Genomic DNA, 16076 nt, shown 5'->3' with positions numbered 1-16076 from the left:
GTGGACTGAACTCTTATCCTGTAGTTGCAAAGAAACACCCACCATGTCAGTTGAATAGTTATTAGATCAGTAAAACCAAATCTTCCATATATGCAAGTCACATCTGACTCAAGAAAACTCCAGAAAGGAGCATGGATGTGGCCTAACTAGAAACAGGATAGCACAAGTGTCTTAGTTTATTTTGTGTTGGTATAACAGAGTATGGTAGGCTGGGTGATTTATAAAGAAAATAGGTTATTTAGCTCATGATTCTGGAAAGTCCAAGAGCATGGCACTGGCATCTGCTCAGTTTCTGAAGAGAACCATATGCTGCATCAAGACATGGCAGAGAAGCAGAAAGACTAGCAGGTGTGTGCAAAGAGGGACCACACATGAGGAAGAAACTTGCTTTACGACAACCTGCTCTTGCAGTAACTAATCCATTCCCAAGAGAGCAGGAACTCACTCATTCTCACAAGACAGCATTAATCTACTGGTGAAGGATCTGTCCCCGTGACCACAAAATTACCCATTATGCCTCACCTTCTACTGCTGCTGCTCTGGCAGTTAAACTTCAACATGAGTGTTGGTGGGAATAAACCATATCCAAGCAGTAGCTGCAGGCAAAATAAATCGTGAAAGCAATGGGGGTGGAAAAGGGAGTGAGCACAGAGAGAGTAGAGAGGAGAGCGAGGGAGAGAGAGAGAGAGAGAGAGCCAGACCATTTCCTCTGAGATGCAAAACTGTTGGAAGAGGGATGAAGGAAAGGAGTCAGCTTCTTTTGGGTGAAGTGGGGGGATGTCGCACAGTGACAAGCTGCCAGGGGTAGGGAGGTGTCTCTGTTAGACCTTGGTGGCCTACCGCCCAAACTCTGTAAGGAGCCTTTGTGGATTTGCCAAGCCTTGGCTGGAGTCCCGTGAGTGATCTTTGTAGATCTTTTCCTTGAGGGGTTTTCAGCTGCTGGGCCTCCAAGTAGGGCCTGGAGTGCAGGCCAGATTCACCAGCCATTCAGGATAAAGAGAAGAGGCGAGAAACCAGGCCCCTCCTGACTCCTCTCCACGGAGCACTGCCCTCAGGTCTTACAGCAGCTGAAAGGATGTGTGGGCTTTGTTCCTCACCAGAAAGTGCCCGGTCTTGCTCACAGCAGCCTGAGTAATACCCGGAGTCCAGAAGATGGTGTCAAAGTTTTCTTTCCTATCCGCTTTGCTGTTCTCTCAGGCTGGGTAAAGCCAGCCTCACATGGGGAGCTAGAGGTCCTCTTGGATACACTCACCCCTCCTTTCTACCCTTCCTGCCTCAGGGGCCTCACCAGTGCTGCTCACTGACCTCCCTTTACAGCCTTTGGACTTGGGCAGCCTGTCCCACTTCCTTCCCCATCTTCATCCCCACATTGATCAGCAAAGATTGAAGGTGAAAGAACATTTATCTTGCAGAATGGCACTCATATCTCAAGCTAAAAGACCACAACAGGTGGGAGAGTAAGGAGGGACCAGGTTGGTGGATGAGCCCGTGGGGGCCATCTTGTCACAACGATGGAGACGGGTGGGAAGAAACAGCTTAATGTCACCGGACACATGACAAGTGGCTTCTTACAGCCTAAATAAATAAAATGAGCCAGGTGTCGGGCTTTGCCATGTGACTGTCATTTGCACAGGAGCCATGCAGTTTACCCAAACCCCTGCTAAGTCACCCTGGTTAGAAAAACAAATTATCGTGTGCGGTCAGAATGCAGTCTTTCATAGGTCATTTTCAGAACGAGTCTCTTGTCAATAGCATGTCTGATTGGGAGCAGCTCTCTGAGTCATTTAGCTTTTCTTGTCAGGGGAAGCTTTTTAACTGCTTCCTGCTGTCCTGTCATTTTGTGCTAACCCCAAATGGCTTTGTTAAATTGATGTCACCTTTCCAATTTCTTCCTAGAAGCATTTTCCTTTCTGGTTTACAATGGAAGCATTTATGCAATAATCAGGGGAGAAGAGTAGCCAAACATCAATGCTGTGAAAACCCATACATGGAATTAATGCATTTATTTATCTGTAGATGTTCATTGGGGAGCAGGTCCCCATCATTCTGGTTGACACAAAGAGGGAAGATGAAACTCATTCAGATAGCCAAAGAAAAGAAAAGAAGAAATGAAAGTAACCCCAAACCAAGAAAAAACCCCATTGCCTTCAGTCAAAAAGAGGATATCTACTTCAGACTATTGTGGAATGATCACCAAACAAAAAACTGAAGGAAATGTTGGTGATTGTTGAAATGGGTGAGGGGTACATTGTTTCATTTTACAATCTCTGTTTCTTTATCTTTGAAAATTTTCATAAGAAAAAATATTTTAAATTGTGGTAGGGATTGAATCAAAGAATTCATACATGGCATGCAGTTCCTGAGCAGAGACAGTGTTTCCCCTAAATTTAATTTGCAATGCTAACAGGACCCACTCCAATAACATAGCTGAAAATATGTTTGAAAGTAAACCTGGCTTGTTACAGATACTTCTGTGAACAAAGGGGTCTCTGTGATCAACCAAGCTGTAGCATCTTATAACATAGACTAATGTTTTTACAAACACTGGACTCCTGAATTTTAAAACTTAAATAATACATCCCATTAAATGCAGAGACTGAGATTTATGCATAGCTGCTTACTTGAGGACTCCTACTTCATAAAATCCCTAATTAAATAGAAAAGCATTCTCGATCTTTGTTAATCATATCTGGGAGAGGTCTGGAAGTTTAGATCATGATTTTATTAGAGCATTCTCACAGTTCCCTTGGTGGCAACATAATCCAATTTTTGCAAATTTTAATTGCCAGTGCAGCATGGGTTTCCATGGATTGGAACTGAGGCTCAGATATCCTGGCTTCTGGAGGTAGCAACACTGTCCCACCTCAGACCCTTCACCTAACTATGCCCAACTCTAACAGTTAAAGAACCAAGAGCAATTGAACAAATGTCTCCCTACGTATGCCAAAATATTAAAAGTTATAAATTAAGCTAACAAACTGCTAAATAAAATATATTCTAGCATCCTAATCAAGCTGAAAAAACTGCTAAATAAAATATGTTCTAGTATTCTGCCTTGACAAATATGACTTTGTAGCAACCTGGGAAGCCAGGTTCAAGTTTTGAATCCTCAGCCCCTCCAAGTTCTGCACCAAGGAATATGGTGATTGATGAGAGGTGGTTCCTGAGTCCTGGGCCCCTGCTCATAGCGTACTCCCGTTCTCTTACCACCTCTGACTTTATCTCAAAGCACAGGGGGTCTCCCTACTTATGTATGGTCTCCCCAGATCATACGTTCAACTCACTGCCTCCCAATCCAACACCAAAAAACTGACCTTAGGAACTAGGGGTGCACATGATGGCTGCGTGGCCTGTCTTTTTGAGGAAGGGAGCTCAAGACCACAAGGACAGAGAATGCCAGGTTCTGTTCAACTGCATAATGGAGAGGTTGAAGCATAAGTTCTAGGTAGGCATGTCTCCTTGACTAATTTTCGAGGGGCTCAGATGATCCATGGAAAATAACTTTATTGCTTCCTCTTTGATCACACTCTCTAAATGTTGGAGTGTCCCTGAGGGCTTTGTATTGAGCCCTGTAATCTTTCCTCTAGTACTGTCTCCCTAAGTGATCTCATCTGGTTCCATGGTTTTATATCCATCATTCATTCATTCATTCATTCAACAAATATATATCTTTCTACGTACTAGGGTGTGACAGTTAATCTGACTGGACTCAGGGATGTCCAGATAGCTGGTAAAGCATTGTCTCTGGGTGTGCCTGTGAGGGTGTTTCTAGAAGAGATTAGCATTTGAATCAGTAGATTGAGTGAAGATCTGCTCTCACCAATATGGATGGGCATCATCCAATCTATTGAGGGCCTGAATAGAACACAAAGGCAGAGGAATGATGAATTCTCCTTCACTCTTCTCGATCTGGTACCTCTGACTTCTCTTGCCCTCAGACATTGCAGTTCCTGGTTATCAGGCCTTTGGACTCTGGGCCTAAAACCAGTGGCTCTCCTGGTTCTCAGGCATTCAGATTCAGAATTATACCACCAGTGTTCTGGCTTTCCAGCTTGCAAACAGCTGGCACGGAACTTCTCACCTCCACAATCACGTGAGCCAATGCGCATAAGAAATCTCTTTTTAAATTATTTTTATTTTTTAAGAGATGAAGTCTCACTCTGTCTCCCAAGCTGGAGTGCGGTGGCATCATCGTAGCTCACTGTAGCCTCAAACTCCTGGACTCAAGTCATCCTCCCCACTCAGTTTCCCAAGTAGCTGGCATGTACCACGACACTCAGCTATTTTTTAATTTTTTTTTTTTTTTTTTGTAGAGGCACTGTCTTGCTATGTTGCCCAAGCTGATCTTGAACTCCTGAACTCATGGGATCCTCCTGCCTCAGCTTCCCAAAGTGCTGAGATTACTAGCAGGTGTGAGCTACTCTACCGTACTATAAATCTCCATTTATATATTTCTCTGTGTATCCTCTTGGTTCTATTTCTCTAGAGAACTGTGACTAATACATAGGATACAGAAGTCCCTGTGTCATAGAGCTTAATTTCTAGTGAGGGAGATGATGAGTAAGATGCGGTAGCTTTAAGCATGATCCTAAATTCTTTGCTGCTCCATCCTGTACAAGGTAGAGTCAACGTCTACTCCCTTGAACTTAGGTGGCTCACAGTTTCCAGTGGAAGTGATGCTGTGTGACTTTTAAGGCTAGGTCATCAAAGGCCATGACCTTGGTCACTGGGAACACTTGCTCTTGGAGGGCTACATAGTCCTATAAGAGATGGGCTACCTTAGTACTTCACATTGGCATCTTGGTCAACATTTCCAGCTGAGTCAGGCCTTCAGCCCAGGGAAGAGGCACAGGAGAGGGGAAGCCATCTTGGAAGTGGATCCTCCAGGTTCAGCTGTTCCAGCCTCAGCCATTCAAGTTACTCCCAGCTGAAGCCCTAGACATCAGGGAACATGGAGGATCTGTACTCACCATACCCTGTCCAATATGAATCCCTCAAATCTGAGAGCAGAATAAAATGATTACTGTTCATGCCACTAAGTTTTGGGGCAGGATATATAATGACTTCTAAATGTATGTCTTCCACCAGGACCTGAGTTCTAGGCGTGTATGTTTAGCTGCCTTCTCACAACTCCGTTTGGATCTCTAAGTGGACAACTAAAAATGTTCATTTCTAAAATGAAAGTCTTGATTAATACAACTCCTCCCAAACAAAAACCAAAGCAAATAAAAACAACTTGTTCATCTTCCCAATCTTAGTAAAAAATATAACTCCCAGCCTAACTGCTTAAGATAGAATCATCCTGGATTCTTTTTCCATCCCTTCCCATATCTTGTCCACTGGCAAATCCTGCTGTTTTGACGTTGAAAACATATCTTTAATCTGTCCATTTCTCCATAACTCCACTGCCCTCATGTGAGCCCTCACTGCAGTTGTCTCTTACCTGAAACAGCCTCCTAACACATTTCCCGGTACTCAAACCTCATCCACTCTAGCAGCCAGGAAGATTTTTCAAAAGCAGGAATCAGGATTTCCAGGTCAGTGTGGTGCACTGAGTGAAAGCTTCATCACTTTCCACTCCTCTTCCTGGTTCTCTAAACAAATAGTAACAAAGGTTACATATTAAAAGTGAAAAATTGAAAAGACAAAGTTGGGATTAAGTATAGAATAATTGAAAAGACAAAGTTGGGATTAAATATAGAATAAACACGTCCAGGAAAAAGGAATGGAATCACACACACACAGTGCGGAAGCTGGAAGCTCCAGCTTTGCTATCTTCGGGTCTCAATGCAAACAGCAGGTCCTGGAAAGGTCCATGCTCCATGAGATATTTCTCTGGAGAAGCCACCTGTTTGAAGCCAGAGGCTGAGAGTGGGTTCTCAAACTCATAAAAGGAGAAAGGAAAAATCACCCATCCAACTACAGCTGCCTCTTACTATAGCTCCTGGCAGTTGCAGATATGCAGAGTTGAATAGCACAGACATAGCCTTGAGACAAAGAGCTGGGCCAAGCCACCCCCAGCTCTGCACCACCCTCTGAGATGTAGTTCTGGATTGTTCTGCAGAAACGCAGACAGCAGGAGGTATGCACAAAAGGAAGGAGGTGTGTGTTGGAGGAGAATCTCCCATTTAAAATAAGTCTTTAAACAAAACGTCCCATAAACATGAAATAATTGAACACTAAAAAGGACAATAAAATAAAAAAACAGCATGTAAACATGCTCTTAGAAGAGCTGTATGTGAGTTAGTTATTGCTATGTAACAAATCACCCCCAAACTAAGTTGTCTTTGAATAGTTACTTTTATGAAAGATTATAATGAAGATGTTCAGTATTATTAATATCTGTTTATCAAATAGATACATTTACTTGCACCAGAAAGAGAATAAGAATTTATGAACACAAAGTTCAGACATATAAAGACACATCTGATAGACTTGAAAGATGGGGCAGTGGAAGGTAGATTGCAGAAAATGTCATGGGGTCAAGAGGGGGAAAAATCATGATAAATAAGGAAGGTTATTGGTCATAATCAGTAGCTGGGTTGGAAGAGGACAGCAGAAGTCTTAGATTTAGTCTCAGGGCTCCAACTGGTGGAGTTCTTCTGTACCATAGTAAAGAGAGAGAGGTAGACTAAAATAGGGAAATACGTTTCACTCAGGAACCAAGCAGCTTTCTCTACACACAAGAATGTATACAGGCACACATGCACACATGCATGTGAAGAGAAAGCTCTTTTCAGCCTGAGAGGTGGGCACCAGAGCTCAAGGAGGGGCCTGTAGTTCTGAAAGCATGACCCAGTGTAAGCCTCTTTAATACAAGGGTACCTAGGACATCTGGGGATGGGAGTTCAGATGGCGGTGGCAGCAACATCAGTGACATCAGAGAGAATAAGTGACCAGGATAGGTTTGTGCAGATACAGTTGTATGAGCCAATAAGGGAAGAGAAGCAACTGAATGTGAGACAAGATAAGACCAACCGCTGCCAACTCTGGTGCCTGCTAGAGAGATACAGGACAGGCGTGAGCTGAATCCTGTCATTTGGCTGTGGTAGCCAATGAGTCCATGGACTTTGGAACAAACTGTTGAAGTAGCATCCTTTGGGAGCTGCATGCTGGTAAGGCCTAAGAGATATTCAGGTAACGCAAGAGTGTTATCTAGAAGGAAACATACAGCTGTTGGAGCACTATCCTTGAAAGTCTAAATTTACAAAATCATCAAGCAGCCCCTACAATGGCCTCCAGTAATCTCCATGTTCTGGTATTCAAACCACTGTGTGATTTCCTGCACACTGAATGGGCTGACCTATGAAACCAATACAATATTGCACAAATAGTGGTGTGTGACTTTAGTGACTAGGTCATAAAAGACATTATAGCTTCTGAGTTGCTTTGTTGGATAACTTGCTCTATGGGAAGCCAGTGGTCATGCTGTGAAGCCACTCAATGCACAAGCCATCCTATAGAGAGATCCAAGTGGTATGGAATGGAGGCCTCTCCTAACAGCCAGCAAGGACCTGAGGTCTTCTAATGTCAGTCCTGAGAGCAAGCCCTCCTGGAAGTAGACGCTCAGCCCCAGGCAGCAGACTGCAGCTTCAGCCAACATCTTGACTTCGACTTATTGAGAGACCCCAAAGCAGAACCACCCTGCTAAAATCCACCCAGATTTCTGAATGTTTGTTGTTTTCTAAGCCCTTACATTTTAGGGCAATTTATTATGCAGCAAGAAATAACTACTACAGATTTCGATACCAGAAATGAGGTCAGAAAAAAGGCTCTTTAAAGATTTTAAGGATTTGCCTTCTCACGGATTCTATGGATGCAGTATTCTTGGGAGTTGAAACCCTACTAGGGCGGGATAATTTCATTCTGCTTCATGTGGCTAAAACAAGCTAGCCTGACCTTGCAAACATCATTGTGACAGGAACCCAGGAAAGAAGGAGAAAACAAACAAGCACTTTTCAAGCCTCTGCTTTTGTCAAATTTGCTTCTGCCTCATTGGCCAAAGGGAATCGCTTGGTCAAGCACAGAGTTGCCTGGTAGCGTGATACTTAAGTGCATGGATATAGGCAGATGTGGCCAACTGGGACCATGAATACTATGAATGTACCAAGAGTCTACTAAGATCTCCTTAAATAAAGTTATAGGATAATGTTAAGATACCAAAACCTTTATTCACATGTTCCTGTTTTTCACAGCTGTTTCATATAATCCAGTTTTCCTTAGTTTTATGGATGAGTCCTTAAATTTACACATAATATTTGATGTTAAATCTTGTCCAATCTATCTGGTCAGTTTTGATGGGAAAATTCCTTGGAGTTGCCTTCTTTTATCAGTTATGAGAGGGTCCCCCTAAGCTTGGATATGCTGTCTAGTAATAAAACCTGACTACTTACAAATACTATTTTTAAAATGCTATTAAATTGTTTTAGGACTGCAGATCACTTCTCCCAGCACGCACATTCTGTAGTGCTTTTTCTTCCAAGATCAGAAGGGAGATTCAAAAAAGGAAATGCAATGCATGAGATGTTTGCTGCCAGAAGCATCTCTTCCCCATTGGAAGGTAATGCTGTTTCCTTTCTCTTAATGGTAGTTATTTGCCCTTTGAAGTCCAACTTCCATTACTATTTTGTATTGGATGATTCTTCTTTTTTTTTTTTTTTTTTTTTTGATGGGGTCTCACCGTGTTGCCCGGCTGAAGTGCAGTGGCATAATCTCGGCTCACAGCAACCTCTGACTCCCTGGTTCAAGCAATTCTCCTGCCTCAGCCTCCTGAGTAACTGGGATTACAGGCATGCGCCATCCCGCCCAGCTAATTTTTGTATTTTTAGTAGAGACGGGGTTTCACCATGTTGGCCAAGATGGTCTCGATCTCCTGACCTCGTGATCCGCCCGCCTCGGCCTCCCAAAGTGCTGGGATTACAGAGGTGAGCCACCACTCCTGGCCTGGATGATTCTTTTACACTGTTTATACCTGTTAGGTTAGCAGGCTTCTAATGCACATACTTTCTTTTTCTTTTTCTTTTTTTCTAGGATGTTTTCAATCCTGTCCCCGTTGCTTTAAAGAAAATTGGAACATAAATGTTAAAAAACATATTGAAACAACACTCGATGGTGTTTCCAAGCAGAGTTACCAAGTGGTTTCATTACACTGATATGTATTGCAAGAGGAATCCCTTGTTACAGGAAGCATCCAGAAAAACAAAAAAATATGTGTGAGTTATGGGCCTTGAATGCCTACGCTGGATCCTCATGGGAAAACATGCCCTACTTAGTACAGGCGGCTCTCTTTTTTGAAGGCTTTCTGAGCTTAGAAGGCGTGGGATTTGGTCTCAATATTTTTTATATGGAGTGTGAGAAACCGTTAGTACTTAAAACATTGATGTCGGTAGATTTGACCTTGTGGTTTCAAGGATTTTCAAGCAACCTGAAATTTCAGGGTAGTCGGTAGTTTGTACTTTTGTTGAGACAGGATATTTAATCTGAATGTGCTGTGATGCTGGCTTTTGGGTAGGAGTCACTTAATCCAGTGTGGCTACTCTGTCATTCTCATATTATTCCATCATCCTTCACCTAGGAACTCTTATGAAGTGATAGTAGTGGACAGGCCATTTGTCCACAGTGATTGCACCGTCCCCAGTTTTCCCCCATCCTCTCAATAATTCTTGATATTCATTCAAGTTTCTCCTTGCACTTCCCCATTACAGCTCAAGTGGGCATTGACTGGACTAGGTCCAAGCATTTGGTTTAGAAGTGAGCCAGTGACTTAAAATAATGCAATCAAGGCAGCCTTAAAAGACCTATGTTATCGGTTAGATATTGCTGTGTAACAAACCACTCCAAAACTCAGTTAAACATAAGCATTTGTTACAACTCATGACTCTGTAAGTCAGCTGTGTGGTTCTTCTGATCTCAGTTGGGCTTACCTAGATGTCTGTGGTCAGCTGCGGATCAGAAAGTAGCTCTGTTCTCCCAGGCTGGGCCCTCGTGTGTTTTGAGGTTGGCTGTCTACAGGTTGTACTGGGTTAGGCCCAGTTGAGGTGGCTTATCTCTGCTCCATGTAGTCTCTCATTCCACATCAGGGTGGCTTAGGCTTGTGCTTATGGTGAAGGAAAAACTCTAAGACAGAGTGAAAATGTGCAATTCTCTTGAGGCCTAAGCTCCGAACTAGTATGTTGTCATTTTGAACATATTCTAATGGTCAAAGCAAGTCGTGAGGGCATCCCAGGTTCAAGAGGTGGAAAAATAGACCCTGCTTCATGGTGAGAGGAACCACAAGCTCACATGGCAAAGGACATGGTTTCAGGGAGGGGCGGAATGTTGGAGCCATTTTTGCAATTAGTTTATCAGAGTCAGAGTGAAATGCATAGATCAGGACTAACTCTGTCTCACTTTTGGATATGAACAAGGAAGTGGATGGAATTCCTCAGAACTGCTGACTGCCTTTTTGATACCAAGAGGGAAGACAGCCTGAAAACAAGGTAAATGTACAGGGAAGGACAGAACAAAATAATCACAGAAGAAAAATGACACAACCCTCATGACATCTGGATCAAGCCCTGGACTTTGCAGATGCTTAATCTAGTAAATTCTGGTATTACTTATGCCTGTGTGTTTGGAGTTTTCTCCTTGGAACATAGAGACATCTAAATAATACTGCAACTCAAAAGACTACAAATTGGATATGGTGTATATTGCTCAGGTGATGGGTGCACAAAAATCTCACAAGTCACCATTAAAGAACTTACTTATGTAACCAGACATCACCTGTTCCCAAAAAACCTATGGAAATAAAACAAAAAAAAAAAAAGAAGAAGAAAAACACATATCATGAAATTTTAAACAATAGAAAACAGAAATAAATAATACTGCAATTCAACAAAACAATAAATAGCTTTGCTTCTCCCTTAAAATGGCTCCTCCCCCAAGAAATTTGGCTGCTGGAATGTCAATGAAAGTGAAGAGAATGAAAGATATGTAGGAGGCAGTTCTTTTTAAGAAAGTCAAAGTTTCACATAAATTACAGAGTGAAATACCTTATTCAACAGAAGTTCATATCTGTGACTTTAGTCCTATACTTATGGAATATTCAAGAGTCTGAAAGCATCACTTACAATTTTCAGTTATAATTTACTGTCTGTTATGGGAAAAATTACATGTTTCAGTAGACAGTTCCTCAAACTGTTCTTTTTTTAACTTATGTCTTCTAAAATGCTATCTCAGTTTGTTTTCTCTCTATTCCCACCAGTTAAGGTTTTTGCTGACCTCTGTGTTCTAAGACTTTTATTACAAATACTACTGGTATGTTGAATACACTTTCTTAAACTGTGCAGTTCACAGTTCTTCAAGATTCCAAGAAAACTCTCTGGGGGGCATGGAGCTTACACCCTCCCCATCCAGTTTGATAATTATAGCTTCAGTAGTATTTGAAAATGCGTAGATTCACAAAGGACTTTGGGATACATGTTTTCTAAGCATTGAGGTTCACCACTGTTCACGATTCATTTATACACACACACACACACACACACATATATTTTGTTTGTTTGCTTTTGAGACAGAGTTTTGCTGTCGTTCCCCAGGCTGGAGTGCAGTGGCGCGATCTCGGCTCACTGCAACCTCCACCCTCTGGGTTCAAGCAATTCTTCTGCTTCAGCCTCCCGAGCAGCTGGGATTACAGGCGCCTGCCACTACGCCCAGGTAATTTTTTGTATTTTTGGTAGAAACGGGGTTTCGCCATGTTGGGCAGGCTGCTGTCAAACTCCTGACCTCAGGTGATCCACCCGCCTTGGCCTCCCAAAGTGCTGGGATTACAGGCGTGAGCCACCCCGCCTGGCCCACGATTCATTCATTTAAATAATAAATGGATTTCTAAAACTTTAGAGTACAATTGGAGCATCAACAGCAGCAATAAAACCAAATGGTACAACGCTGAAGGTAAAGGGTGACAGTTTCTTTTTGCTGTGTTAGGAACCAAACCAGGATGGAAATACTGAAAGAGGATAAGAGCTCATACACAATTTCAGGTCCGTCCTAATTCTCAGGAAGGCAAATTGACGTTCCAAATTTTGCATCAGGTTTGCCATTAGGTCTAGTCTAGAGAAAGTTGTCAATGTTTCAAAGACAAAGGGCTGATACCAACAGGTGTCTGAGAATTTCCACATTAGCTCTATAATTTACATGTTTCTACCTAAGCAGGGCAACCATGCGTAGCTGTGTGATTTGTGCACCACATGAAGCCTGGAAGCACTGTTTCTGTAGACTATCATGTGAATGGCTCCTCCTGGCCTCATGCAGGCACAATATACATACTTATTTGTGGTAGCCATATAATCAAATCCCTATGTCATTTATTAACGGAATTGACATAAGTCCTATCCAATATCAGAAGCTGTGTATCTACTTTCTGTGGCTGCTCAGGTCTTTCGGCCTCAGCTTTTCAGAAGTAAGAAAAAGAGTGAACCTAGAGTATCATTACTCCTTAGATGCCCCAGACCTAAAGACCCAGTCCCTGTGGTCTTTTTCATCAAAGCTCTCCTGGAGGGGGATGACATTGGAGGGTTGGAAAGTGGGGGGCGGGGCAGTACCCATCTCAAATCAACCAGTCAGCTTTCTCTCATGAACTATCATCAGCCAAAAACATGCCTTCTTCTCCCTCCTGAGAACAGTGTTTCTTCCTGCATCCCAGTAGAGGCTGTTTGCTTAAATATACATCAAGCCCTTTCTACTGTGGATGAATCTGCTCCATTAATATCTGTCATTGTTAATGGAGTTGCTTTGCCCTACTCCTTTCTCACTCTGTCCACTCTTGAGGAAATTTACATTGTCCTCTTAGATAATCATAACAATGGTAAATGCTATAATTTATTGAGCATTTACTCAGTGCCCTGTGTTGTCCATTGTCCAATTTCTTTCTGACAGGGAGGGAGTGCTTTCCCTCCTCCCCCTTTTTAAAAATGAGGAAAGTGAACTTGAAGGCATTAAGTCAGTTAGATTGGAACTGGCACAGGATTCAGGCTATGCCCTCTCCAAAGCCTTTGCTGTCAGTCACGTACCTGGGGATTTCACGACTCTGTGTTGGATTCAGGCACGGAGGAGAGCCAGGACTGGATGAAGCAGTGTAGGCACTGAGGTAAGCTCATAACATCTTACCTTCAACATGGTATTCCGTAAACACTGTGTCAGTATTGAAGCCTGTTGTAAGGAGAAATGGCAGAGGGGAAGGCGGCAACTGGTGAAGGTGCTCAGTCTCTCCTTGGTTGTCTTCAGTTATTCACTCTAGCCCCAGCCAGCCTCCCATTCAACACAGCCACAGCCCTACAGCTAACAGGTCCTACCACCTTAAAACGCAGGTTAGTGACAGAGGTAGCTTGATTGAATTAAATACTTATATTGATTCTGCGCTTGGCTATGCAATCTGCTTTGGCCAATTGGACAGTAAGCAAATGGGATGCAAAGAGGGACTGTAAAAAGCACTTGTACCTTTTTACTTCCTCTCTATAATCTTTGCTACTATTGTGAGAACAAGCCCAGGCTACCCTGCTGAAGGCCTCCAAGAAACACGTGGAGCAGAGACAAGTCATCCAGCTAAGGCCATCCTAGCTGACCAGTTAGCCCACAGCTGGACACATGAGCAAGCTCAGCCGAGCTCAGCCAAGCTAAGCCCAGACCAGCAAAACTGTCCATCCAATCTGTAAACTCATGAAAAATAATAAGCAGCTATTAAGCCATAACGTTGTCAAGTTTGTTACATAGCATTATATAACTGACATAGTGACCATGGCTTGTTACTGGACTGCAGCCATCGAAGTACTCTTCCCCAAGTGGCCCTTAGATGCATGGTGAGGCCAGCACCTCATAGATGCTTTATGAGAACAAGCTGCAGTAGCCTGCACCATAGAATCTTCAGATTTTCCCAAGGACACCACGCAGCCCATGCCTTTACTGAGACTCCTCCTTGCAAAGGCCAGAAGAGCATTTGCTTGTCTGGACCCCTTCCATTGGTTGATGCTCACTGGCCACCTGCCATATAATTAAGCTTGTGCCTTGGAGAAACCCAAAGGTCAGCATCTTCGCCGAAGCACTCACTTTTGCTCACAGCCTTGCCTCCACAAATACACCTTCACCTATAGACAAAGCCTCCACAAGGGTGAAAGCCTGTGAAGCTGGCACTTTAGACTTCAAGCTCCCTGCCTGCATCATAGTAGCTAAGGGCCCAGCTGCAAAGTGATAAAGCCAAGTCCCACGACCAACACAGACATCTGCAACTTGCTCTGTTCACAAGAATGTGCCGTGGCCCATGTTGCAGACACATCCCAAGCTTTTCTGTTTGTTATTATGATCCATCAGTGATACTTCCTTTATGTTCCTTGAGGTTCCTGGACTAGTTCTCTGGTTACTACAGTTTTTCAGGATGGAGCCAGTAAAGAATATCTCTCATTTCCTCTCAAGTTCTGAAACAACTGAGAAGTAAGATTAAACATTGCAGACAGAGACGGATTTTCTAAAATAAAGCTGATATTGGAGGACATGGCTTATATCTGTGGGAAAGTGGGTTTCTGGATACTGAGCCTCAGACTGAGATTTAATCTCAGACACGGTCGGATGGACTGAGTTAGACCTCCTTACTATAAGGGGTTGAGCAAATGCTTGCTTCTTTTTTTTTTTTTGAGACGGAGTCTCGCTCTGTCACCCAGGCTGGAGTGCAGTGGCGCGATCTCGGCTCACTGCAAGCTCCGCTTCCCGGGTTCACGCCATTCTCCTGCCCCAGCCTCTCCGAGTAGCTGGGACTACAGGCACCCGCCACCGTGCCTAGCTAATTTTTTTGTATTTTTTTAGTAGAGACGGGGTTTCACCGTGTTCTCGATCTCCTGACCTTGTGATCCGCCCGCCTCGGCCTCCCAAAGTGCTGGGATTACAAGTGTAAGCCACTGTGCCCGGCCTAAATGCTTGCTTCTTGTAAGCAGCTCAATTCCAAGAAAGACAGAGAAGAAGGGGCTGGGCTAGGCAATGCCAGTTCTTGCTCCAAAAATGTTCCACTTACCTTGGCGAGAAAGGCCCAGAGGGTCACACTGATGGTCTCCCCTCTCCTTGAGAGAGACATCACAGGGGAAGGATGCTTCCTTCTCCATTGAGGAATTCTGGTAAATAAAGTTGTGGCATTGATTTTTAAAACAATTTTATCTCTAGAAATGTCTTTGGTGCATCTTTTAGATTGGGGCATTGAGAAGCTGCCAGGCTGGCCTTTCTCCTAATGTGTCTTTGAGGAGACCTGACCTTTGCACAAGTCTGACAGAACCCTAGTTATTTTGTTTCCTCTTCTGGATATAAAGGTACACAAGAATTGTCACTTCAGAGGAGATGCAGTTGAAACCTTTTTTACAAGGACAGTGAGCCTTTGCTCTCCTATCATGAATATTCTAGAATTATGGAATAGCCCATCCAGTCTTACAGCCTGAGTAACCATGAGCTTGATAATCCCAGATTGTCCCTCTGTGGTTGATTGGCTGGCATTGTCTCCAAACTGGGGGCCGTGTGCAAACGAGCCTTAAGCTCACTAAAGGCATGGCTTCCCACCCCAGATGGCTTTATCTGAGGACCTTTGGATATGATATTCTCTGTTTGAAAATTATTTCCTCTATATTGTTATATGGATGGCTTTCTTGTCACTTACATCTTAGGTCAAAATTGACCTTTTGCGAGTAACCTTCCCTAACTTCCTGGTCACATAAGCCTGTGTGGTAGTTTTAAACCATGATAGAGTCCAAGCCCTTACATCTTGAATCTGGGCTAACCTTGAAGACTGTTGACACCAATGAAACGCAGCAGAAATGACACCGCGTAACTCCCATAACTTATGATGTCCAGCTATTAATGGCATAGAGGCCCTGCATTGATTGCTGGGACTCTTGCTTTTGGAACTCTTAACCAGCATGTGTGAAAACAGGCTACCCTGAGGCCACCATGCTTGGAGGAAGCCCAAACTACATAGAAAGGTCACATGGAGATGTTCCAGTCAGCAGTCTCCATGTATGTCCATGTGCATCACCACCAGATGAGTATGAGGGGCCTTCTGATGG

At 43.4% G+C, this 16076-nt stretch overlaps 2 long non-coding RNA genes across 2 annotated transcripts; one reads left to right on the top strand and one right to left on the bottom strand.

Annotated features, from left to right (window-relative positions):
- Positions 1-2433: 2433 nt before the first annotated feature.
- On the bottom strand, positions 2434-13599 carry LOC134735937 (uncharacterized). Its single transcript, XR_010119545.1, has 3 exons — positions 13150-13599; positions 5444-5594; positions 2434-4935 (listed from the first exon to the last, which is right to left on the bottom strand). It is a non-coding gene; the product is annotated as an uncharacterized lncRNA (long non-coding RNA).
- LOC134735938 (uncharacterized) lies at positions 7226-10823 on the top strand. Its single transcript, XR_010119546.1, has 2 exons — positions 7226-8560; positions 9031-10823. It is a non-coding gene; the product is annotated as an uncharacterized lncRNA (long non-coding RNA).
- Positions 13600-16076: the final 2477 nt, after the last annotated feature.

The sequence above is a fragment of the Symphalangus syndactylus genome, chromosome 24 (assembly GCF_028878055.3).
Source record: "Symphalangus syndactylus isolate Jambi chromosome 24, NHGRI_mSymSyn1-v2.1_pri, whole genome shotgun sequence".
NCBI classification, from domain to species: Eukaryota; Metazoa; Chordata; class Mammalia; order Primates; family Hylobatidae; genus Symphalangus; species Symphalangus syndactylus.
This window is presented reverse-complemented; position numbering and strand designations above follow the sequence as displayed.